We start from the raw sequence: 25733 nt of genomic DNA on the forward strand, positions 1-25733 counted from the left end.
TTTTTAATGTGAGTTTGCAATTCAAGGAGAAGGGAAGCTGCTCCTCCCCTTCTTTCCCCTCAAGCACTTCCAGGAATAATTCCTTTCCAAACCCAAGAAATGGTTTGGGGGTCAGGAGTACATGTTAACGTTTTCAAATTCTGGAAATGTCTGTTCTAGGAATGCACTAAGCCATAGACCCATAGAAGGACACAGGGCTGTAGACCAGAGATTTGGAGTCCAAACTGATGTTGGAGCTTTCACAGAAAAGTATGGAAAGCTAAGTACAGTGAGCTAAGAGTTCTGTATTGACTGGGAGGACCAAGTGATATTGCCTTCTTGTTCAGAGGGGCAGATGGGAGGTGGCAACCACAGTTCAGATAAAATCAGCTGTCCTAACACACTTGGTTTGCACCCACAGTGGTCTATACCTTTTGGATGTGTCAGCAAAGCAATACTAGAAGCTTCTGTATGCATTACATTTTCTGTAAACTAATCCTGAAGCAAGGCTGAGGGCAAAATCAGTTTGAAATAGTCTTTTAATTTTTTTTAACGTTGTGTGTGTGTGCATGTGTGTGTGTGTGTGTGTGTGTGTGTGTGTGTGTCCATGTCTGTGTCTCTGTGTGAAGGACAGAGAAAGTATCTTTACCACATGAACCATCTGAAAGAGAGTTAAAGATTTCAGTGATTTTATTATGCTAATAGTACTGATTAAATAGTGATAAACAATAACCATAGACATAAAAATGAGAGTCATGTTGCAAGCTGTATTCAACTTTATGTATTATTTATACTAAAACTGAACTCCCATAATAGCTAAAAAAGGTAGGTTATTGTTCCCGATTTTATATATGGAAACTGAGGTTCATAAAATTCCTAGGGTGCCATAAGTGGATTGGAGACTTGGGTGGGATGCAACCTAGAATCCCTGTACTCTGTGTTGCAGACTAAAGTCAGAAGCCCTATTGTACCATGCAGGCTCTTGTAGGGTGTAGTTTGGTCTTTAAGATTTGTTTAAATATTTGGGTGAAATGTGTCGTGCGTGTGTGCATAGAAAAGGAAATGAAGAAGGAAGATCTTGTAAGTTGTTGCCTATACATGTTCACGACCTGAGAATTCAAGAGCAGAACAGTGTAAGATAAAAATCGATAGATTTTATCAAATTTCTCCCCCCACCAAAAAAACCCCTTCTAATAGCTAGCTATTTACCCAGAACTGTCCTTGATATATACTAAAACGATAAAACTAATTCTTGCAACAATAAAAATGCATTCATCTTTGCTTTTTTCCACTTGTTAGTTAATATTGGTGCTCTTTATCTATTTGTTTTCCTCTAAATCTATTGGGATCAGGCCATGCCTTACTCTAAACTGTTCCATGTTGTATGAAGCAGCAGTTTTGCCAGAGATACTGTGCTCTATGAGACACCATCTTACAAACAACTTTGACTCCATTTAAAGGAGGAAGATTGTAGGGTCCGAGCAGACCTGCAAACTGCACCATCTGTCGGTCTCATCTAGCACAGAGTGATAAATGACTCATTCCTGGGAGTAAAGGGAACAATCCTGTAAATTTATGAGGGTGAGCTGAGACTATAGGGTCATAGGGGTGTATTAAAATCATAACTGGAAAACTAGGTCCAAGAACTTATCAGACACACAAGACTGAGAAGAGTGGAAAGACAGACTGTCAGGTAGTCAAGCAGGCCATCTCAATGGTGGGGGCCCAAGCTGAGCCAAAGCTCCAGAGAGTTCCCTACTTGCCTGTGCCTGATACTCACATGCCATGTGTCAGATTGGTTGGTGCAATCCTCCCATCACATAAATTGACGGACACCCAATACTTTTCAACCCATCTGGACCTGGACCTGAACATTATGTTCCCTGCTCTTGGACTTGTACCTACCAAATAGACCCCACAACTTGGCTCCCACACCCTCATTCTAGCAGCTGCAGCAGCACCTTGCTTGTGGCACTGGTCAGTTTGTTATTCTGTCAATACACACTCTCAGCCTGCTTCTGCGACCTTTTGAACTATCCTATGACCACTATAACTTACATTTACTCTGTTAACCCATATATACATATTTACTGTGTGCTGTGTAATGTGAGAGAAGTATTAGTAGTCAAAATGGGGGGTGTGGAGAGATGGCTCAGTGGCTAAGAGCATTTGTTGCTCTTGCAGAAGACTAGGGTTCAGTTCCCAGCACCTAAATGATGGCTCACAATCATCAGCAACTCCAGTTCAAGAGATCTGAGGCCCTCTTCTGAATTCCATACATGTATGCAGGGAAAACACTCTTACACAAAAAATAAAAATAAATACTGAACAATTGGAATAAAAGTACCTGCATTGACCTTGACCAGACCACCAACATATGTTCGATTTTATGACCAACTGCTCTCATTGAAGCTGCTTAATCTTGTGAATTTCTTGTTATTGAATGATTTCTATCATTGTAGAAAGACACAACATGTTCATCTACGTTTCTTGCACAGCATGCTCACAACAATTTTTCAGTAATCATTTAATATTCCACTATTTTATTTAACTCCCAAAGGGTGATATTTTTTATAATAAAAAAACTAGTGCAATGAACATTTTTAGCCATGTTTTTGGTGACAAAATATGATTTTCAAAGACATTTCCACAGGAGGTTGGTGGTGTGGCTTAGAGATAGAGCTCATGACTACTTCGTGTGAGGCTCTGGATTCAATCTTCAGCATTGAAAAATAAAAGAGATTTCTTTAACTATTCTCTGTAAAAAGGCTGATTAACCCACCTTCCTGCGACAGACACCCAAGTAGCAATCTTTGTTGGATCCATTTATCTTCATATCCACTCACTTGATTCCTCCCTTCTCTAGTGTCCTCAACTTGTAGAATGTGACTACAATCCCTTTATATAGTCTGAATCAACTAGAACTCGGTTGTCCAAATTCCAAGTACAGAATCCTTTCTTTGAACACATTATATGTTAAAGCTGCAAAGACAAATAGAAGGTCAATGCCTTCTGTTTTTACCTCTGACAGATGAAGACAACAAATGTAACTGGGGCTTTGTGGTTCAGAGCTCTGGGGTAAGAGCTTTAATCAAGTTTGGAACCCACTAAAATACCACTTACTTAGTTTGGGTTTAAGCCATGCCCTTCTATTGTTCAAAGACATTTTCCTTTGTAATAATTCCATGGAAAGAAAAATGACTTGAAAGTTGTATTTATTAAAGAGCCCAAAGGCATTTGAACCTCAATTTACATTTTTCTTTTTTATAGAAAAAAAAGCAAAGTGTAAATGAATGTCAAACATGTGGCTTACATTTTTTTCAATGATGCATGCAGGCTTTAAAAACTAATGAAAATACTTTAGAAGGAACATGTTCCAAAACATGTTAAGTGTATGTGATGTAGGACATTTGGAGTAGATCAACATAGCAACTGGGGTTTGTGGCATCCTGAAGAGAGAACAAAAGAGACCTGCCCTCTCATATGAGATTATGAAGACAGGTATTGACTTTAAGACACATTCCTATGTAGATCCACAACTTGAGAAGGGATGAATAATTCAAAGTTAGGGAATCTTTCATGGTAGGGAATCTTACTACCCTCTCATTTCATGGACAAGACATCTTCTAGGGAGAATCAGCACACATGTCTACTCACACCAGATAGGAAACCCATGCAGGCCAAAGTATGAATACCATCAAAATCTGTTTTCATTAACCAATGGATTTCATTGGAGTTACTTACAGGAACATAGGTGAGGGGTTACTTACAAGAGGAGAAATGACCCAAAGACAGCTGTATCACCAAAGCCCACTACAACATGAGTGACATCTCATAAAAGCTGGGAATCTGGACCACACTGCACAGCTTGCAGGCAGCTCAACAGGTTGGAGAGTGTCCTTTCTAAGTGACTCAGTCTAAACCTCTTCCAGGCACCTCAGCTGTCTTCTACTTCTTCCAGGTCTTGTCTCAGAGTCTTCTCTGAAGCTTGGCTTTTCTGAGGGTGACTCTCAGCAGTCTTTATTGTATATTCTTGGGATGGAGGGGCTTAGTGAATCTGGTAAGTTTCAGGAACCTCCTGATCTATTTTGAGTTGTCTATCTTCTGGCTTAAGGAGCTTCTCTGCTGGGTGGAGTGTTTCAATCTTTCAATCTCTAAGGAAATTTCCACACAACAACCTTTTCTGTGTTAACAATCAGTAGTATGAAAACAAACAAGAAATGGACATTGTCTTAAAGAAAATGAATTATTAGGCTGGAAATTCTATGTAGAAAGAAACAACAAGGGTATGAGATGAATAGGCTATAACTGTCAGAATAAAAAGGCTCGTTCATTCTCCCTGGGTGGGATATGGGTGAGAAAAGACATCTCAAGGGAGAAATTTTGCTTAGAGTTCTGGCGAATGAGTAGGAGAAGCCGAAGAAACAATTTGCTGAGGAAGTTGCAGCCTTGCCAATGCCGTGTACAAGTGCAGAGGTGTAGGAAGTTTTACATAACAGGAACATCTAGGAATTGCATGTGGCTAGAAGGTAGAAAGAATGGCTGTTGAACTGAGAGATTAAACTTGTGCCTGGCCTTGTATGCCAGTCAAGTTTATCATTGTGTAGCACTTGTTACCCTGGGTATAACAAGATGCCATCTTGGACTTTTTCCTGGTAGTCATGGAAACTAGAGCATAAGGATACAGAGGTAGCCAGGTCTATGGTAATGGTAATGGAGGAGATGACATTCTTTAGAGTAATGTTTTTCAACCTGTAGGTCACGATCCCTTTGGATGTCAAATGACCCTTTTACAGGGGTTACCTAAGACCATATGAAAACACAGATATTACAATTCATAACAGTAGCAAAAATACATTTATGAATTGGCAACAAAAATAATTTTATGGTTGGAGGTCACTGCATCACGAGGAACTGTGTTGAAGGGCTACATAGTTAGGAACGTTGAGAACCACTGCTCTGGGGAGTGGCAGAAGACTCTCACCTAGGATTCCAGCTCTTACACCCTCCCATAGCTACAAATAATCTTGGGAGTTGCTAGATTATATAAGAAGCAAAAGGTTAATTCAAAGCTAAACTGCATGATGCAGCTTCCTTGAGGGTGTCATCCATGATGAGATGGAACTTTATGGTGAGACAGCTATGTGGTGGTCACCTACACTCCTGTAATTAACCCATCACTTGTGGGCTGTGAGAAAGCCCAATAAACTCATTAAGTTGGAATTCAGTGAAATCGTGCTTTGATGTGTTTGGTGCCCATCTGAGGTACTTACACAGTTGTTTGCACCTCCCCAGGGAAAGTGAACACAGCAATCATCACTGGGAAAAACAATTTATAGAGTAAACTTATTCTGTAGGTTATGATTGAATAGATTTTAGTCCATGGTTGCTTGGTCCTGTATGCTTGACAGCAGTAGAACATGAGTGAAGTCCCCCACCTCCTGATGGATGGGAAGAAAAGAGTGCAGAAATAATTGGGACCAGGTCAAACCTTAAAAGCCATGTTCCCTGACTGACTTACTCCTCTGAAAGTACCTGAAGGCATCACCTCTGAAACTTTCCTGAATGTTCCTAGTGTCATGTGGCTGGGGACCACATAGTCCCCCTGTGGGGGACCTAGCATAGTCAAACCATAACATTCTATTCCTGGCTTCTAAGGCTTATAACAGAGACAAAGAGACACTTGTGTATATCAATATACAGAAATAAAGAGACACTTGTCTCTTTCAATCTGACCATCAGACTATTAAACAATAAGGATTTCCCCCAAGGAACTCATGCTGGGAGAAGGAAAGGGCACCAGCCAGAGAGGGTGCTTGTCTCTTGGAAAGAGATCTCACACAGTTCTAACAGCTTGTCAAATCACTTTATAGCATAAGACTGATGCCCAGATACAATAGGTCAATGGAGGGACCACACCTGTCTAGAACTCTTTAGATGGGCACATCCTTGGCTGCTGGGGAATAATGCTCTTATACACTGCAAAAATTTGTCACTCGAATTGGTTTACTAAAATGCTGACTGTCAGTAGCCAGTCAGGAAGTATAGGCAGGGTGACAAGACAAGGAGAATTCTGGGAAGAGAAAGAGCAGAGTCAGGAGTCACCAGCCACACACAGAGGAAGCAAGATGAAATTGCCATTTTGAGAAAAGGTACTGAGCCACATGGCTAAGCATAGATAAGAATCATGGGTTAATTTAAGTGTAAGAACCAGTTAGTAATAAGCCTAAGCTACTGGCCAAGCATTTATAAGTAATCTTAAGCCTCCAAGTCAATTATTTGGGAAGTGGCTGCTGGGTATTTGGGAACAGGCAGGTGGGAGAGAAAATTCTGCCTATACCTGGCCCTCTATTTGAACTCTGATCACACTTCAAAACCCTCAAGATTGACTTGTGGGTTCACTGAATCTCTTTTTTCCTCTTCCTGATGCAGCCACATTGAATAAATTGCCTCTTCTGATTTCCACTTTTAATTTTGCTCTTTTAATTGGCTTAGTGAAAATGAATAACCAAACCTGACTTGGAGTCAGGCTGTGACCCCCCAAGTTCAATAACAGGCTTATCTCTACCTCTTAAGGCAAAATACATTTAGTCTACCATCAAGGGTCTCCAAACTAAACAGTCCAACATGTTCATCTTCTAAATATACAGTCTGTTCTGAGACTCAAGACCAGCTATCCTCTGTGAGCATGTCTAAATAAAAATCAAATTATATATTCCCAAGATACACTGGTGCAACTATGTTACAAATCCAAGAGGAATATAGAGTAGCAAGAAGTAGCAAGGTAGAAAACCCAGCACAGAAAGCATTAAGTTCTATAGCTCCACACCCAGAGTCTGACACATGTAGTAACACGATGTGAAAACCAGTGGGCCTTCACAGTCCCACCCATCTTCCTTGCCATTCACAGCTTACAGGGCTTCCCCTCCTGAACTGGTTCTGACTGTTGCCTGGAACTTTTCTCTGTTGATGTTCTATACTCCTGGCATCTGCAACATCTTGGAATCTGTTGGACCTTAAACTTCAGTCTTACAGTTTAATGCACTGTTGTCTCATGGCCTAACCCTGCCATACATAGCCTGACTCCCCAGACCTCCCATTGATGCTATAGTGGAAGGCTCCATAACCTGTTAAACTTGCAAAAACAGCATCACAGAGATGACCCAAATCTGCTGCCAGCGTGTTCAGTAGCCATTTTTCCTCAGATGGTAGCTGTGACCTCTGAGAGCCTAGGCAGCTGGAGCAAAAACAAATAAAGAAACAAACAAACAACAAAACCACTTTCCTACATTGGCACTGTGCACATAGGACACTCTGGTATGTCTGGAGCAAAGTCTTCCAAATGAGTTAAAATCGTTATACTTTAATCCTATTGTACACATGGTCTAGCCAATTACAGATATGCCCTCAACTCTGATGCAAAGTGCTTATTTGTTGTAAAATGTATTTTTGGTTATTTGGTCTGTGTTCTAGTTTGTTTCTCAGTTACTGTGATAAACACAACGACCAAAACAGCAGGAGGAGGAAAGGGTTTATTTGGCCTGATGGTTACAGTCCATCATCATGGGAAGTCAAGGCAGGAACTCAAGGCAGGGGCTGAAGCAAAGACCATGGAGGAATGTTGCTTCCTGGCTTGCTCATCTATCTTGCTCAGCTTGCTTTCTTTCAGAAGGCAAGAACACCTCCCCAAGGGTAGTATTGTCACAGCGATGAGCTTAACTCTCTTCCATCAAGTAGGAATCAAGGAAACGCAGCACAGACACAACCACAGGTCAATCTGATGGAGGCAATTCCTCAGTTAAGGTTCCATATTCCTTGTTATGTCAAGACATCACCAGTGTGTGTGTGTGTGTGTGTGTGTGTGTGTGTGTGTGTGTGTGTGTGTGTGTGTGTGTTGGGGGGGTGTCACACAGGCCATAGCACACATGTTGAGGTCAAGGGACAATTTGCAAGAGTCAGTTCTTTTCTTCCATTTTATCATGTGTGTCCCAGGGACTGTATTCAGTTCATCATATAGTAACAAGTGCCTTTATCTACTGAGATATCTCATTGGCCTGTTGTTTCTTTCTGATAATGCTAATGTCTTTAACAACCCTTCCTTATTTACAACTTTAAATGAGTTTGTATCTGGCATTTCTCAATTTTTTTCCTCTTTTGCTTTCAATTTTCACTACAATCATGGCTCAAAGCAGCCAACAACAAGCGTGTCACATCAGTTATCAACTAAAAAATGTTCCTTAGGCACATGACTATGGGCCGATCTGATCTGGGAAATTCTTCAGTTGAGGTCCCCTCTTCCCAGATGACTTTAGGTTTATATCAAATTGACAATAGGAGCTAACTATGACATATGTAACAACTCTAGCATAATAATATATTACATATTGTAATGCTACTAAATTTTTAAAAGTTATTTTTATAATATACTGTGATCACATTCTGTCCCCTTCCCCACTCCTCCAAGATTCCCCTCAACTCTTCCTACTCACTCAAATGTTTATGTTCTCTCTCTTTCCCTGCTCTGTTTCTATCTCTCTCTTTTAAGTCTTGCTCACTATAAACAGTACCATCCCTGGGCAGTACTTGTGGGCCTGGCTTGTATATAAGAAAGCTAGCTGAGCAAGCCAGAGGAAACAAACCAGTTAGCAGCATTCACCTATGGCCTCTGCTTCCAGTTCCTGCCTTGAATTTCTGCCCTGACTACCCTTCAGGACAGATTGTAAGAGTTAAGCTAAATAAATCCTTTCTTTACCCCGTCAAAGTAAAGCAAAACATGAAACAGCCTGAATGCTACACTGTCTTGAAATTTCTTCCACCAGACTAATTACTGCATTACTTCTTATGTTGTGTTTTATTTTGTGTTATGAGATGGGATCTCATTCTGTATCCCAGACTGACCTATAATTCACTATGTAATCCAGGCTAGACATGAATCCTCTGCCTCAGCTTTGTAAGTGCTGAGATTACAGGTGGGAGCGAGTCAATTACTTTTAAAGTTAGCCTCATGAAAAGTCTCATTATGTGAAGAAATGGAGATAAATCTTCTGCCAGAACTAAGCATGCATGGGCTCTGGTCCATTTCCTAACACAACCCTCATTTACACTTGGCATTTGATAAGCCTGACCTTTTCTGTCCACATTTCTGTCAGCATTCTGATCTTCTTGGTTCTCAGCAGATGCTCCCATTAATCTCTGCAGACAGCATCCTAAGTTTTTCGCTAATCTGCTTCTTCAAACCTCTCCAGGTCCCCCCACAAACCAGTGCCAAAGGCTAAAAGTTGAGATTGTGAGGCAGTCACAGCAACCAACCTAATACAAATAGTCTGGATAGGTTGTTGCCAATACCTAAGAAAGCCAACTCAAAGAAAGGATTATTTATTTATTTATTTATTTATTTATTTATTTATTTATTGTTTAGTTTATTTTGAAATTAATTTTATCTATTTGTTATTTATTTATTTTCATTCACAGTTTCAGAGACGTTGGTTCATGTTTCTTCGTCCCATGTGCCTGACAGCCGTCGTGGTGGAGGAAGCATACAGTATGCGTCAGACACTAAAGTGGAGAGCAAGTGAGGGACGGGGACAAGGTGGAAGCTTCAGTGACATCCCATTCAACTTACTTCCTCCAATTATATGGATCCCCCAAAGTTTCAGAGCCTCCCAAAGCAGCACCATGTGCTTGGAACCCAGTATTCAGCACTAGCCCGATGAGTGGCATTTCATACTCATAAAATCCATGCTACAGTGTTTGAACTTTATTGAGAGGAGCCATAACGGGTTTTGAGGAGTATGATTTTGTTTCAGAAAGGTTATTTTAGGCTGTAAGGAGGAAATAGACCTTTAAAAGGCAATGCTGGAGACCAGGGGTATCAGAAAAATTGTTGTGAAATTCCATGAGAAATTACGAAATGTCAAATCTAAAGGATTTTTATGGGGTGGATGGTAGAATCAAAGGGTAAATGTGATGCCTGAGTGTGGACAAGAGCAACAGAAGAAGGGACTGGAGAGATGGTTCAGCAGTTCAAAGCGCTGACTGTTCTCCCAGAAGTCCCAGGTTTGCCTCCCAGCACACACATGGTAGCTCATAACCACCTATGACTCCGATTCCAGGGGACCCAATACCTTCTGGCCCCCATGGGCACAGTGCACAGGTATACATGCAAGCAAAATGCCCATACACATTTTTTAAGAATAGAGAAGAGGCATCGTGACCTCTGAATCTTTGATATGAACTTGAAAGCTCATCTCCAGGCATTGACGTGAAGCAACCAGGTCGGTAAGACACGATGTCACCTGTTGAAAGGACACCAATTTAGAGTGGCTACATTTCTTTTAAACATGAATAGAGGGTTGTTGAAATGAAACATTAATGACTGATCCACAGTATGCTAAAGAAATTGAATAATCTTTTAAGATCAAATGTTAAAGACTCCCCGAAGACCCTATAGTATAAAAAAGGAAACTCTCACAAAACTGCATTAGACAATATCACACCCTGGGGAAGACAGGAGAACATGGAAGCTCATCTTACTGCTGGTTGACAATCTACAGACTTGATTTTTCTGCAGAAATGCTAAAGGAACTGTGGTCTGTACACACACACACACACACACACACACACACACACACACACACAAGGTCATTTATTAAATAACAGCAACTTTAAAAGCCATATATAATTAGAATATACATCAAATTTTGAATATATCAACAAATTGTGAAACAGTCATGATAGAATACTATTCTGCTATTTGAATGAATAAATTAGATCTAATTTTATTTTTAAAATAGGTAAGTCTTGGAAACTATAATTTTAAGTGAAAAGCTAAGTTTGTAAAATTTACCAGTGATGTTTAAACAACACATCACAGTCAGAACAATCCTACACAAAGAAAGCAAATGGCAGAAACCTCTACAATGTGATTTTGAGTTATACTACAGAATCATAGTAACAAAAACAGAAATCAATGGAACAAAAGACCCAGATTAACCTATGCAACTAGAGCCACCTTGTTTTTAGGGAACATGCTAAAAATACACATTGTAGAAAAGAGTCTAGTTGACAAATGGTGCTAGATATTCACATGGAGAGAAGCGAAATTGGACCCTGTATCTCATCCTGCACAAAAATCTATTCAAAATGGAACAATGACCTTAATGTAAGATCTGAAACTTAATGTCACAATTGATAGAGTAGAACATTTCTGGATATAAGCATACAAGAGGACATTCTGAAAAGACTCTAATAGTGCAGGAAATAATGGCAAGAACTGACAAATAGAATCACAGAGACCCAAAAAGCTCCATCAAAGAAAACAATTGAGCAAAGGCACAGTCTACCCAGTGGAAGAAAGTCTGTGCCAGCTACACACTGGTAGGAGATTAATATCTAGAATGTATAAGGAACTCAACAAATTAAATGCCAAAAAAAGTAAATAATACAACCAAATGGGCAAATGAAATGGATGGACAGTTCTCAAAAGATGTATAAACAGCCAGTGGATGCATGGAAAAAATCATCAACGTTTTGAGACATCACAGAAATACAAATCAAACATACACTAAGAATCTAACTCACTACAGTCATATGGCTATCATTAAGAAAAACAGAACATAACTATATTTTAAATAAATAAAAGTAAAATAATAATAAGAATAAGAAAAACAGAAAGAAAATGTTGGTGAGGGTGGTGAATGCAGGAGGGAAGGAACTCTATGAGAGGCTGGTGAGAATGTAAATTAGTCCAGTTACCATGGCAACCAATATGGTGGTTCCTTAGAAAACTAAACAGAACTGCTGTATGATCTAGCCATAACACTTCCAGGAATATATTTGAAGGACTCTAAGTAGCACAGTACAGAGACACCTGATAGATTATGTTTATTGTAGCAATATCAATTGTTAAGTTATGGGATGAATTTAGGGATCCACCCACCAATGAAGGAATAAAGAAAATGTGACTTAATATTCAGTGGCATTTATTACGCCTCAGAGAATGAGATTATGTCATTTGAAGGAAAATGGAACTTGAAATTATCATATTAAGCAAAATAATTCAAAATCAGAAAGAAAAATAACATGTGCTTTCTCTTATATCAGAAACCTAGGTTATAGGTGTATATGTGTTATATGTAGTTGTTCATGTGGGTGTGGGCACATGTGCATGCAGGTGTGTGTGTGTGTGTGTGTGTGTGTGTGTGTGTGTGTGTGTGTGCATGTGCCTGTGGAGACCAGAGGTCAATGTCATGTGTCCTCCCCAATCACTCTCCACTTGATTTTTTGAGACAGGGTTTCTCAGATCCAAGTGACTGGAGCACACTGATCTGGCTAGATGGCTAGCCAACAAGCTTCAGGAATACTTTGGCTTCTGCCTGCATGGCCTGGGGTTGCAGGATGCTCTGCCACATCTGGCTTTTATGTGTGTGCTGGGGGTTGAACCCAGGCCCTCAGGCTTGTGCAGCAAGCCCTTTCCCACTGAGGAATCTCCTCAGCACCTCACATTGACAGTTCTTATATTGTTATTTATACTTCTCAACTTGAAAGTGTTTTATAACAAAAAAGCCAACGGGAAACTAGAGAACACACCTTTTGCTATTGTGTCAATCAGCTACCGGATGCACTGTTCTCAAGAGTAACTAGCAAGATGGATAAAACAGGCCCCTGTCCTTAAGCTTTCCATATCTGTTTAGACAATATAATACGTAAGTGTGGGACCTTGGTGTGGGACAGATTGAATTGAAACACAGACTTAAAAAAAATGTGGTTTGAGTCTAAAGGCAGATCTTGATTCTGAAGGGCACCAACTCTGAGAACCTGCATTTCTTCCCTGCTAAAGGGAAGATTTGGCAGAACTCTGTCTGAAACATTGTAAGCCTGCAGGAGGGAAGAGATGGTGCCATGGAACATTGGAACATGGTCTCAGTCCTAATTTTACTATAGCTGGAGCACTCCTAGTGAGTCCTGCAATATAATATTATGAACATCCTCTTTAACACCGCCCAGTGTGTGTCCCTTTCTGCTAGTGGCCCCATGGAACAGGAGAGCAGATTGTCCACAGATACTGCTGGTCCTTGTCTACCCTGTCTGCTCTCTCAGAAGCACGCCTACTTTGTGGCCACAAATGCATCTGTCCCGAGGAAAGCCAGGACAAGGGCCAAACAACATGAAGTAATCCAGAGGATTCCTGGTCCAGAAACTGGTATCTGAGTTCTTGTAACCTCAGATTGTCCATTTTGCTCTTTATGAAAATATGCTCTCTCTCCTTTAAGCCTGCCTAGATTTTTCATGACCATTGTAGGTATTCAGGGTGATAGATAGCAGACCACAGCACTCCATGACATCCGCCCACCCTTGTGCCATGCCTGAGAGAAACACTGGTTGTATGTAGCCGCCATGTCCTCATAATGTCAAAAAGGTTTTGAGGTCTTGGGCAATCTGCCTTTCACTTGAGCAGGCCTTCTTGCCAAGTGTTCTACACTCGTTGCTTTTCTCCAAAACTGTGAAAAGAATTTGATATAATCTTACAAGAAGCAGAGCTTCCGTTTCCACTGTAGCCCATCCTTATTGGTCACTATCTCAATAAGCCCTGACTCTGACCACTCAACAGCCCTGCCAGCACCAATTATGGTTAGCTATAGGCCATATCATAATCCAAACCGCAGATACAAAGAGTCTCAGATAAAGAAGGAGATGTTAGTAGACAGCATTGTCTAACTGGCTTTTTCCGAGACCTGCCCCTGGACCCATCCTACATTTTCCTATATCTATCCTTAGATTTGCTCTGTCCCACTCCAAGGACCCACACTTCTGTAAAAATATTGCCTGAACAGATATGGAAATCTTAGAGAAAGGGGCATATTTTATTCATCTTACTAGTTCCTCTTGAGTGCAGCACATCCTACAGTTGGTTGACTTAATGTTCAAAGAAGGAAAGAGCTCTCATCACTAGAATGTCCAAAGAGCCTAGAATAAAAAAAAAATCTTCTTCTAGACCTGGATGGCTGTGACCTGGTTAAGTCCTAATGAAAGGTGGACATTTTCTGTTGAAAGTACATGAGAAAAGCAATGAAAAACAGGACGAGATTGCTGACCTATTGGCCACCGATAGATTCTAGGAGATGGGCGGCAGGAGTAGGGGGAGCTGGCATCCAGTTGTCCACCTACTGGTGAGCCCACCAACCTCTGAAGCTTAGTTCCAAACTCAGAGTCATGCAGATGACCCTAATTAAACTGAACAAAACTGAAATGAGTAAGTGGGAGGAAAGATTTCTAAGGAGGAGTGGGCACTGGAAGGGATGAGAGGGAAATAGGAGAGGGTAATAGGAGAGGAACCAGAGCACATAGTGTACATGTGCGACTCTGTAAAAAGACAAAATTCACTAAAATGGAGGGGCAAGAGAAGTATGATGCTTATAGATCTAGAACATTGGATTTGACCACAGAGTTATTTAATGTGCATTCACTCAACAATTCATAAAACGAGTTACACCTAAAATGTACTTAGCACCTAGCTATTACTCCAATGTATGAAGCCTGTATCTGGGATAGTTATTGATATTGGGAGATTGATTATATTCTAGAAATGGAGTCAGGACTCCACAGTGTGTTAGTATCCCCGAGCGTCACTAATACTGACTTCATCATCTTAGATCCAGCTCTGTCCTTCCATCGGAAGTTGTACATCAATCACCACTGCTGTGTATTATTCTGCAAGGAACAGGACACACAGTGTTCTTTCCCCACTCCCTCCTTCTATCACCATTCACAGTTCTCAAGGACTATCTCTGGTTTAATTGATTAATTCACAGAAATTATTTCAAAGTTCCCTGTGTCTTCAAAATACAGATTCACAATTTGCTAAAGCAGAAGGCTGTGATAACTATCTGCTTGGCACTAAACAAACACATTCACTCAGCCCTTGCTTGGCTGGTTATGTCTCCAATTTGCCTTTAAAACATCAAAAATCATGTAAGTCTTCTAAAAACAAACACCTTTATGACTATGTGTACACCCTATTAAAAAAATTAGCCTGGTTTATTAGTTAGCATGCTGTAAACCAAAACGAATTACAAATACTGATACTGAAGATGTGCGTAGTTTCTACCCTCTGCTGCTTTAGCACAGAGAAGGTGCAAAGAGGACCTGGGAAGCATCATGTGATAATATTAATGGACTGTTTAGAGGTAAACTATTGTGGTACATATAGTTTTGTTCCAAGACAACTCTCTAAAGGTGCTTCAATGATGCTTAATAGCCCAATACCAAAAGAGACTGACATGGCTTCACAAAGTACCTACTAGAAACAAACATTGATGTCTTTCAAGAAGGCGTGATTGTAAAGAAACACCAACTCGCTGCAGGTAAAATGTTGGTTTGGGATACCTGAGTGCATTTAACTCTGGCTACACTAAAGTAACTTGGAAAGTGGTGTTTATTTAGTGACATGGGACCAAAAAAAAAGTGTGTAAGAAGACATCCTTTAAGTATAATGGATGGTCAAGGACGAGGCTCCCCTCTCTAAGCCTGTGCTAGAATGTTACTATGAATACTTATTCTTCAGAGTTCTTAGAGGGATTTTGTGTATTTTTTTCTCAGTCACTATTCTCCACTATTTCATTCAGTGGAGAACAGCAAGAACTTAAAAGCTAAGTTAGCAGGATAAGGGGATGTCTCCAGGGTCTGCTTGGTCATCTAGGAGAACGCTGAACTTGTTCCTGGGATGGACAAATAATTGAAGGTTCGGGGAAGAATGAAGACCCGGTCAGAGAAGGCGAAAGCGGCAGCTTTACCCTTTGGGGACGGGAAGGGCAGAAGGCTTTGAGTCCTCTAAACAGACTCCGGCCTGGCTACTTGATAGGATTGCTGGCTTCTCTTGCCCCAGTTGCTCCTGCTTAGATCTCTGCCTCTGTGCCTCCCCTGCCGTGTCTGCTCACAACACCTTCTGAGAATAAAGCCACTGTCACAGGGAAATGGCTCTCCTTGTCTTCTCATGTCCCTGTAACTCTCCAGGAAGACTTGACAACGGCATCAGTGACCAGAAATGTAAGATGCTCTCATGCATGCAGATGGCTTGGTTCCTTTTGAGCTGCTGTGACTGAACACCTGACAGAAGCGGTTTAAGGTGTCAAAGGTTTCAACTGTCAGTTCAGTCTTTCACGGAGAGGAAGGCGTGGCAGAGAAGACTGGTCTATGGCAGCGGGAAAAAGTGGTGAAGGCTGTTCACATCACAGAAGACAAGGAAACAGAGAGCATGGTGAGAATCATAGATGGGATGACCTTCAAAGGACCATCCTAGGGAACCACTCTGTCTGCTAGGCCCCACTCCTAAAGATTCCATAGCCTCCTGGTATGACATCATTAGCTGGATAACATGCATTCAGAACATGAGCCTGTGGGCGATAGTGCAGATTCAAAACACAGCAAAGATGGAAAATGCCTTAAACCTAAACAAGGAACACCCACTTATAATCAGAAGAAAGTCAAGTGGATGAAGAAGTGCATCCTCTGTCACTGAAGGTCCTGTGTGCCAACCACATCCTATGAATCATTAATCCACTAAATGCAAACTAAAATACTTTGTAAATTCCCCGCTAACTCTAAAATTCCGTACACACTGGATGCAAATTGAACATAGTAAATGCTAGAGAGGTCAAGGGGCCTTGAGAAGAAATATGGAACCATATCAAAGACAAATTCTCCTTCCTTTGTGTCTGCTCTCTAAAGGGAAGTTGCCTTTGCAATGTCTCAACAGAAAAGGAAGTATCTCATTTGAACCCTGCAGTTCCTAGCATGACCCATTGGTGGGCATCCAGATGTAGTTCTTAGGAAGCAGAGGGACTATTAGGCTTTGAACACATTACAGACATTGTAAACCCTTCCCACATCCATCATGTCTGTAAGGAAGAGTTGAAATGCACAGCTTTTTACACCAACTGGAGGCCCAATGTAGCAGGGAGTTTACATAACAAGATACTGAAAACTAAGGTTGAAGTTTTATTTCTCAAGCATTTGCCCCAAAAGGCTATTTTAGTGTTTTAGAATGTTTGTGCTTATTACACACACACACACACACACACACACACACACACACACACACACACACACACACACACACCCCACATTATTTAATTAAGGTATCTCTTTTCAACAGCACCGGGTTAAGCCTCTGGGCAACTGAAACTACACATCCATATAGTATAGATGCCCCTAGTGGCTGTTAGATGAATTGCTCTCACAGACTACCACACAAAAATATAGATCAGAACTTCAGAATTTTAAACAGCACTAGAAACCAGCTTGTGTCTACTGAAGCAGAAGTCAGTTGAGGAACATTGTGAGAAGAAATGCATAAACAACTTTGAATAGACAATTATGCAGAAACTTGGAAGGGGCTGCTGGAAGTTTCTCCCAAAGCAGAAACCTCACCAGCATCTCAGTGAGTCACCTCTGGGTAGCAGGTGTGCCAAGAAGTTGACCCACTCATCTTTTCAAGGTGACCTAGTAGACTTGAAAAAGGCAGAGCCCCAGGCATAGTGCCCACACCCATCCACAGGTCTGTCCACACCCTTAACTCACGGGGGCTGCTCTCATGGAGTGGAATGCCTGGGAAACTGGAGCAGATACCCGTGGAGCCCATTCTGCCCTCTGCCGCTGAAGACACATTATTCCATATTACTTTAAGCTAAACCTGAAGGGATGTCAGAACACACTTCACGTTGCCTAACTCTCCAAGGAACTTTAAATCTCTTACCCAATTTGTCCCTCCAAACAACTCTGGAAGGTAAAGCAGGTTTTATTACACTTGCCTGGCAGAGAGAGCAAATGGAGAAATATTATCTTTGTCATTTTTAAATGAATGTACCTTTCTTTCTCTTGTTCTTTCTTAATCTCCTGTCCCTTATCTCCACTTCCACAAGAAAAAGAAATCAAATGAGATGCTCATCTTTTCCCAGGATCATTTTTAATGTGACAGCAATGCTTGTGAGGGCTGATCACATACACAAAAGGAATTCCAATGCCATTTGGGGACTTTTAGTCAAGAGTCTACAAGTACCAGACAGCTAAATCTAGGAAAAATCCTTGTAATATTGATATAGCATGTTGTTCTGATCATGTGGCTTCCACACTGTTCATTTATCAAGAGACCTGCATAATTACCAGGTGCCAAGGCATGTCACGGAGGGATATTTTTAACCTACTCAATGACAATCCTCATTGCCCGTGAAGACTAACATGGTTTAACAAAGAAATGTTGATGCTCTGTGTTTAAAAGTCACATCTGCCACATCTGGGCGTCAGAAAGACCTAGAAGCTGACAAGTTTGGACTACAAGGAACTTGGGGCACCAAAGATGTTTGCCCTTCTTATTTAAATTAAAAGCTAGTTGGGCCAGAGTTACAGGCAGCTCCAAGATTACAAAATAGAACACGTCGTACTTCTCTCCCTCCTGGTTTGAATTTTCAAGAAACCCAGACATGTACTCTTGGCTGAATCATATCAAGTTGTTAAATAAATAGGTGAACAAACAACTACAGATGACATTCTTTATTATTAATGGAATTGGGGTTTCAAAGTTCATGTCCGCTGTACCATAACCTGTTGCCAAACACAGACCACAGTATTATTCACAAATTAGAACATGTGTACAAATCTCAACCTGCCACCTGGAGGTAATACCCACCACCTTTGGACTTGGTCCATTAGCATCTCAGAGCATGCACCTAGATTTCATTAGTTCCATTGAGGGCAGATATTTTTGTTCTGACTTTGCAAGTAAATAGTCACACCTAATAAAACTGAGTTATCTGTCTACCCTAGAAGATATTTTTTTCAGTCCACTGGTATGAGTTTCAGGTTCTGTGATGCAGTGTGATTCAGCTGCCTCCAATGTCAGAGAAAAAGAAGTACCTAAGCAATTAGCAACCTACCATGGACATTGAGGAAGGACGTGGCAAGAGTGAGGGTCATGTGCTCATCCTAACTGATGCCACCTTAGTTGTTTTAGTCTGCAAATGCTATCATTGGGCTGTGGAAATGAATTTACATGCTAGCCACCCTCAGAGCTGAGCGTAAGTACACCATAGATGCCTAATGCAGAGTCACTCATTAAATTACCCAACTGATCTAGCATTTCCTTGAACTAGATAGCAGTGTAATAATGGTAACAATAATATCAGCAGCAATAAAAGCTTCCAGAATGTGCATCCCGCCCCTCCACCTTGCTCATCTTTTCAGAAAATCAAATCTGAATGCTGTGTCTTCTCGTGCATCTTCGAGATTTATTCATGAGTCACAGCTGAATGCTCTCTGTGTTGTATTTATGTGAACAAACACACATGAAAAAATAAAAAGAATGGGTTCCATTATCTCAATAGATGTGTGCTTGTCAGCATGTGAGACATTCTCCATCCTGGGCAGTCTAAATGTTCAGCTACTCTTTTAAAAACATCAGTCAGGCATTGTAAGACACACAGGCACAGTGTAAGCAATGGCCTTTAGATGTGTCCCTGCTCCTATTAAACACACACTGCAAAATAGAAACAAGCTGGCATTGGAAATTTCTGTGATACAGGCTTAAAAGCTATTTATTTCGACTGCAATCTACCTAGTGCACCTGTAATAATTTTATTAACTGTAACAATACATTGAGACATTATTGAAAGAATTTTAACAGGTATCCCATTTACTGCATCCCCTTCATCCCCAAACACACACACACACACACACACACACACACACACACACACAGAGAGAGAGAGAGAGAGAGAGAGAGAGAGAGAGAGAGAGAGAGAGAGAGATATGAAAATGTACATAGAGATCTTCTTATTCTTTTGCCAACAAAAGGCCTCATGGACGTTTAAAATATTTATAGCATTTTCTATTAAGTCCTAAAAGCTTCCCAGGTATACAGTATCTATGAGGAGGCACAGTTATTGTAGAAACTACAGACTATAAGCCTTGTCATCTTTTACATGACTCAGCCACACCAATTAATTTACCCTTTCCTTCTCTAAAGGACTTAGAAAACAAAACAGTTTTATTTTAAGAATACATTTTCTCTGGGATTTATCTTTGTGTGTAAATCATGTTACGTTGATGTTCTGGACAAACTTCCTCTCTGCTCATATCAACACTGACTAACATCTAAGTCTGGAAAAACTTGGGGGAAGGCAATTGACTATGACGTTCTGTGAGAAAAGAATGATAAGATAACGGGCTGGGGGTTTTGAGACTTGTACTGCTTATGCCTATCATGTTTTCATTATCACTAACCTTAAAATGTCCATTCACCATAAGAGTCCCCTACCTTTCCAAGCACAGAAATCATGACACAGTTTCCCCACTAGCCACTAGAACATTTTACAAAGCATGCATGGAAGTTGACATCCATCTTTTCAGGCTAAATCTATAATGGAGTCATAATGTGCTCTGCTTTCGGTACCAAGCAAAAGCCCACAAAGTAATGATTTCATTTCATTAGAAATCAATTTCTTAGCTCCACTGTGACAAATTAGTATAAGTTTATGGTAAACCCAAACACTAGTCTCTCATAGCTTCGGACTGTGACTTGACATGACCCTTGTGGAACTAAAAACCAAGGTGTGACTAGTGTTGGAGCCTCTTAGAGGCTCTGAGAGGAACATCCTTCTGTGCTCCACGAGGTCACTGGTCCTCCCTAGCTTGTGGTTCTTTCCTTTGTCTTAGCACATCATTCCCTACTCCTCTTATCTCATCATGAACCCAAATCTCCCACTGTATCCTTCTTATATGCACACGTGATTACATTTAGGACATAACCTGTATGATTCAGGCTCATCTCCCATCTCGAAGCCCTTGATCACATATGCAAAGTTCTTTTGCCATACAAATGACTAGTCACTGGCTCTAGGGACTTAGTCTTCCTCTCTTAGCATGTCATTGTCTAGTCAGCAACACCCAAGAAGGATGAAGGATTGGCTTTGCTTTTAAAATTAGGCATTACTCAGAGATGGTGTACACACCTTAGAAGTTATAATTCACAAAGAATGAAAATCTAACCTGCAGTATCAAGTTCCGTTCTAAATATGGCATTTTGAACAGTTTTTGGAAATGAATCAGGAACAATACTATAAATTCAAGAGCTCAGAATCAGGGTTTTGGGTTGTAGGTAACAGAATCCAACTTTGGTGAGCTCAAGTAGAAAATTTCATCAGTGGACAGATGAATCAAAGGGAGACTGGGAAACTTCCCACCAACCTTGGTCAGGGACCTAGAAAGGCTGGTAATATACAGGAGTGTGACTTTCAACCCATCAGGGACACTTTGATTCATATGTTTCTGGATTTTTTGCAAAACATATTTGAAGGCTTTTCCCATGAAATGTGAGTAACATGTGAGTTCTAGAAGCATATTTAGAGATATGCATATGAAGCACTTACAGCAAGGTAAGTCTGACATGTACTGTTGGAAAAAAATGGAGAAGTCACCAGCCCTTGTCCTGCATGCAAATCCAACCATGGAGAGTTTTTTGACTGTCTGTTGTAGCTAGAGTTTTCCTGACTGGCCCACAGTCAGGACAAATCTCTGACACACACCAGTCCCACAGCCACTCAGACCCAACCAAGTAAACACAGAGACTTATATTGCTTACAAACTGTATGGCCGTGGCAGGCTTCTTGCTAACTGTTCTTACAGCTTAAATTAATCCATTTCTATTAATCTATACCTTGCCACATGGCTCGTGGCTTACCGGCATCTTCACATGCGGCTTGTCATGGTGGTGGCTGGCAGTGTCTCTCTCACCCAGCTTCCTGTTCTCTCAATTCTCCTCTCTGTTAGTCCTGCCTATACTTCCTGCCTGGCCACTGACCAATCAGTGATTTATTTATTGACCAATCAACAACACATTTGACATACAGACCATCCCACAGCACTTCCCCTTTTCTTTTCTTAAAAAGGAAGGTTTTAACCTTTACACATCTCCAAAGTCAGCTTGGTACATTTGGGAATTTGGGCGTAGCTTTTCTTACTACTTCCTGCTGGAGGGGAGCGCTGTATCTTATGGGGGACACAAAGAATATTTTAGGATTATGGAGTAGTCCATGAGGGTGTATCGTCTGAGCCAGTTGCCTTGAAACGGTTCTGGATGTTGGATCATCCAGATGATGTCATCGGAGACCTTTCAGGTGGTCTTGGCTGGTCAAATCTGATGTATCTTAATCTGGAACAAATCCATAGCCTCTGGCTTTCTGTGGAAACAAAAGCAGAGCCTCCTTTCCAAAGCAACATATCCTTACATCCAAATTTTGAAGTCAAGGTACCTTTAAAATAAACATTTTGGCATAACTCAACAGCTTTTGTAATCAAATGTTTTTCTTCAGTTACAAATATCAAAGAGAACATAATCTAGATTCTCTGTGTGGTAGCCATCTTTATGTGGCTTATTTTTTTATATTAGCTTGAGCCTATTGCTTTAAACTGCAGCCTTCTAAGCCTGAAATGGCGCTGGCGCTATGGCTGCTGGCTCCGCCCACTTCAGCTTCCCAACATGGCGGTGGTACGTTTTCCGCCAGCTCTGGGAGCCATAAACTCTCAGAAATAGTGGGTCTATGCTTCTATCAAAGCAGCGTGTAGCCCAGAAACCTCTTTTTTTGTTTTGTTTTGTTTTGTACTAGCAAAAGCTAAATCCACCACACAGCTTAATGTGCCACTTGCAGAGGCCTCATACTGCAGGTCGAGCATGCATGCACGCCAGTAGCTCAAACCAGCAGGCTGCTGCTCATTTGAGAGAGACAATTAGGAACTGTTTTTAGCTCCATTTTAGAATCTTTTTTCTCAGTTTTTAGGTGGAAACTCTTGCCACCACGTTGGACGCCATTTGTAGCTAGAGTTTTCCTGACTGGCCCACAGTCAGGACAAATCTCTGACACACGCCAGTCCCACAGCCACTCAGACCCAACCAAGTAAACACAGAGACTTATATTGCTTACAAACTGTATGGCCGTGGCAGGCTTCTTGCTAACTGTTCTTACAGCTTAAATTAATCCATTTCTATTAATCTATACCTTGCCACATGGCTCGTGGCTTACCGGCATCTTCACATGCGGCTTGTCATGGTGGTGGCTGGCAGTGTCTCTCTCACCCAGCTTCCTGTTCTCTCAATTCTCCTCTCTGTTAGTCCTGCCTATACTTCCTGCCTGGCCACTGACCAATCAGTGATTTATTTATTGACCAATCAACAACACATTTGACATACAGACCATCCCACAGCAGTCTGTGAAACAGCCTCACTTTCCTAAGATGCGTACCCATGACTTGGGCCATCTGAGTCCATTACTCTTGAGCTCTCAGAGAATGTTCTCCTTTGTTTCCATCAATACCGGGAAGCAGTTGCTTTAGTCTGCCTTGCGTTGCTTTAATAGACTACCTGAGACTGAGTCATTTACAGGAAAGGGAGATGTATTTGCTGCCCTACTTTTGGAGGCTGGGAAGGATAAGCATGGCACAATGATCTGTGTTGCATCATTTCACAGAGGAAGATGGAAGGGCAAGTGAGTGCTAGAAAGAAGGAAGGGACCAATTATATTTTTACAGTAAGTGCATTCATATGATAACAAGCCCACTCCAGAGATAAGCACATTAATCCGTTATATGAACACATTAAACCTTGTAAATTCCCACCCCTTAATACTATTTATTGAAAACTGGGTTTCTGACACATGAAATTTGGGGGATGTCGTCAATTCGTAGCAGGTATATCTTACATGCTGTTAAGTACCACCTCCCTGCAAATAGTAAGACTATTTGAGCATTAAGTGTAAGGAAGACAAGATAAAGATAAATGCCCCATGCTTATAGACAGAAGACAAAACTGACTCCAGAAAAGTGAAAGCAGTCAATTAAAAGTTAGGCATGGCAGGAGTCACCAGAGGAACAATCCAGAGGCCACATGACCATCCACATACACATACATTTTCCTGTTAGCTCCTTTATTCATCTTCTTACTCCTATTATTTATTTTATTTCACTTGATAAAACTTTAATTCTCAATTTTATTTCTTGATTTTTTTTTAATCTAAAAGGTTGAAAAAGACCAATCTAATTTGCAAAACACTATGTATTATACAGTTACTAGTTGTATAGTTACAACCTGGAAAAATCTTTAAATTGTATACATTTCAAATTTGGAGATGGAGTATATAACAAGCTGTAGAAATAGCAATTCTGGTCATGATCAAAGAAATTCTACAAACATCTGAAATTTTTTATTGGTTTATTAAGATTTTTGACCTGAAGCAAAGAGAGAAAAAGTTCAATAGCATTTAATTCTGGTTGTGAAAACATGGGTATTAAATTAGATTTATTTTTAGTGTCTTAATTTTTTAATTTCTGAAACATAAATGTACTAATTTACAACATAACACAATTGGGAGAAAAGCCACAAACGTCGAGTTAAAAGTCTGAGTATTTAGTAATGAGCCTACAAAAATGGAGAGGAGGAAGGATTCTTTCTAGTTTTAAGAAATAGAATTTAATAAAACAAAAAGTCCACTGAATTTATTTTATCTGGCCTAATATAAAAACCTTATGAAATATAAAAATAAGAAGGACCATGCAGCACACGAGAAAATAAAGGATTGCACAAGAACGACTAAAGTTTGCTATGGCTACAACTCTTGGTTCTACTTAACACAAAGGTCAAGGGCTCAAAGGGAAAGTGCTCGAGTAGAGACCCATAGCCCACTGAGAATCACCAGTCAGTGAAGGACTTCCTAACTAAATCAGAGCATCAAGAGGAACAGGACGAGAGAGGCCATGATGCCTTAAGCAGGCAGCCACAGCAACCACAGAAAGCTTAAAACTAGAAGATGCCTCAACGGAACAAGTCTTTACAGAAGGGTTCCTATGTTTTGCAAAGGTTAACAGCCCCCCTGCTATGCTTCAATTCTGAGTTCTTGCTTCGTTCCCCCAGAGAAGCTGGGCCCCTTCCTCTGTGTTCCCATTAATAACCTGTGTCTCCCTTGGTCATGAGACTTTTCATTTTGCTTTGCTTTCTCTCCTGCTGGACTGTGACCACTTAGAGAGGACATAACACATAATACATAAGCGTGGTAAGGATTCCTGGGGAGCTTCCAGCTCTGACATTCTGTCTTTATAAACCCACTTCTTTCCAGCTCTGGCTGAAGTCTCACTTTCCCTAGGGAGTTCTCCCCCATCACCTCAGTTTGCAATGCTTGGCAAAAAACAAGATGGTGGCCGCTTCCATTTAATGTGAGTAGCTGTCTCTACCTGGACTATGGATTCTGTGAGAGTGATAGTATCGCTTGTACTTAGCTGTGTATCAGGCTTTTTACACAAAAGTGTACAATATGCAGATATATAGGAGATTGTATTAGGGTTCTCTAAGGAACAGAACTGATAGAATGAACACACACACACACACACACACACACACACACACACACACTAAAAGAAATGTATGAGGTTGGCTTACATAATATGGTCCAGGTATTCCAACATGGATGGCTGTCTTATACTGGAGAGGTTAAGAAAGTAGAAGTTACTCAGTCTTTGGGGCTGGAGTTCTCAGCAGTTCCAATCTGGTCTACAAGTCCTGGAGGATTCCTAGAGAGCTGCTAGTCTTCAGTCTACATTAGAAGCCTGAGGAATTCAGTTCTAACATCACTGAAGGAATTCCACAGCAACAGGGTAGACGACCGTGCCAGTGAGAGTCAAGGCAAGCAGGCATAAGGCAGCTTCCTTCTTCCATGTCC

This window comes from Peromyscus eremicus, chromosome 5 (genome assembly GCF_949786415.1).
Source record: "Peromyscus eremicus chromosome 5, PerEre_H2_v1, whole genome shotgun sequence".
Lineage (NCBI taxonomy): Eukaryota > Metazoa > Chordata > Mammalia > Rodentia > Cricetidae > Peromyscus > Peromyscus eremicus.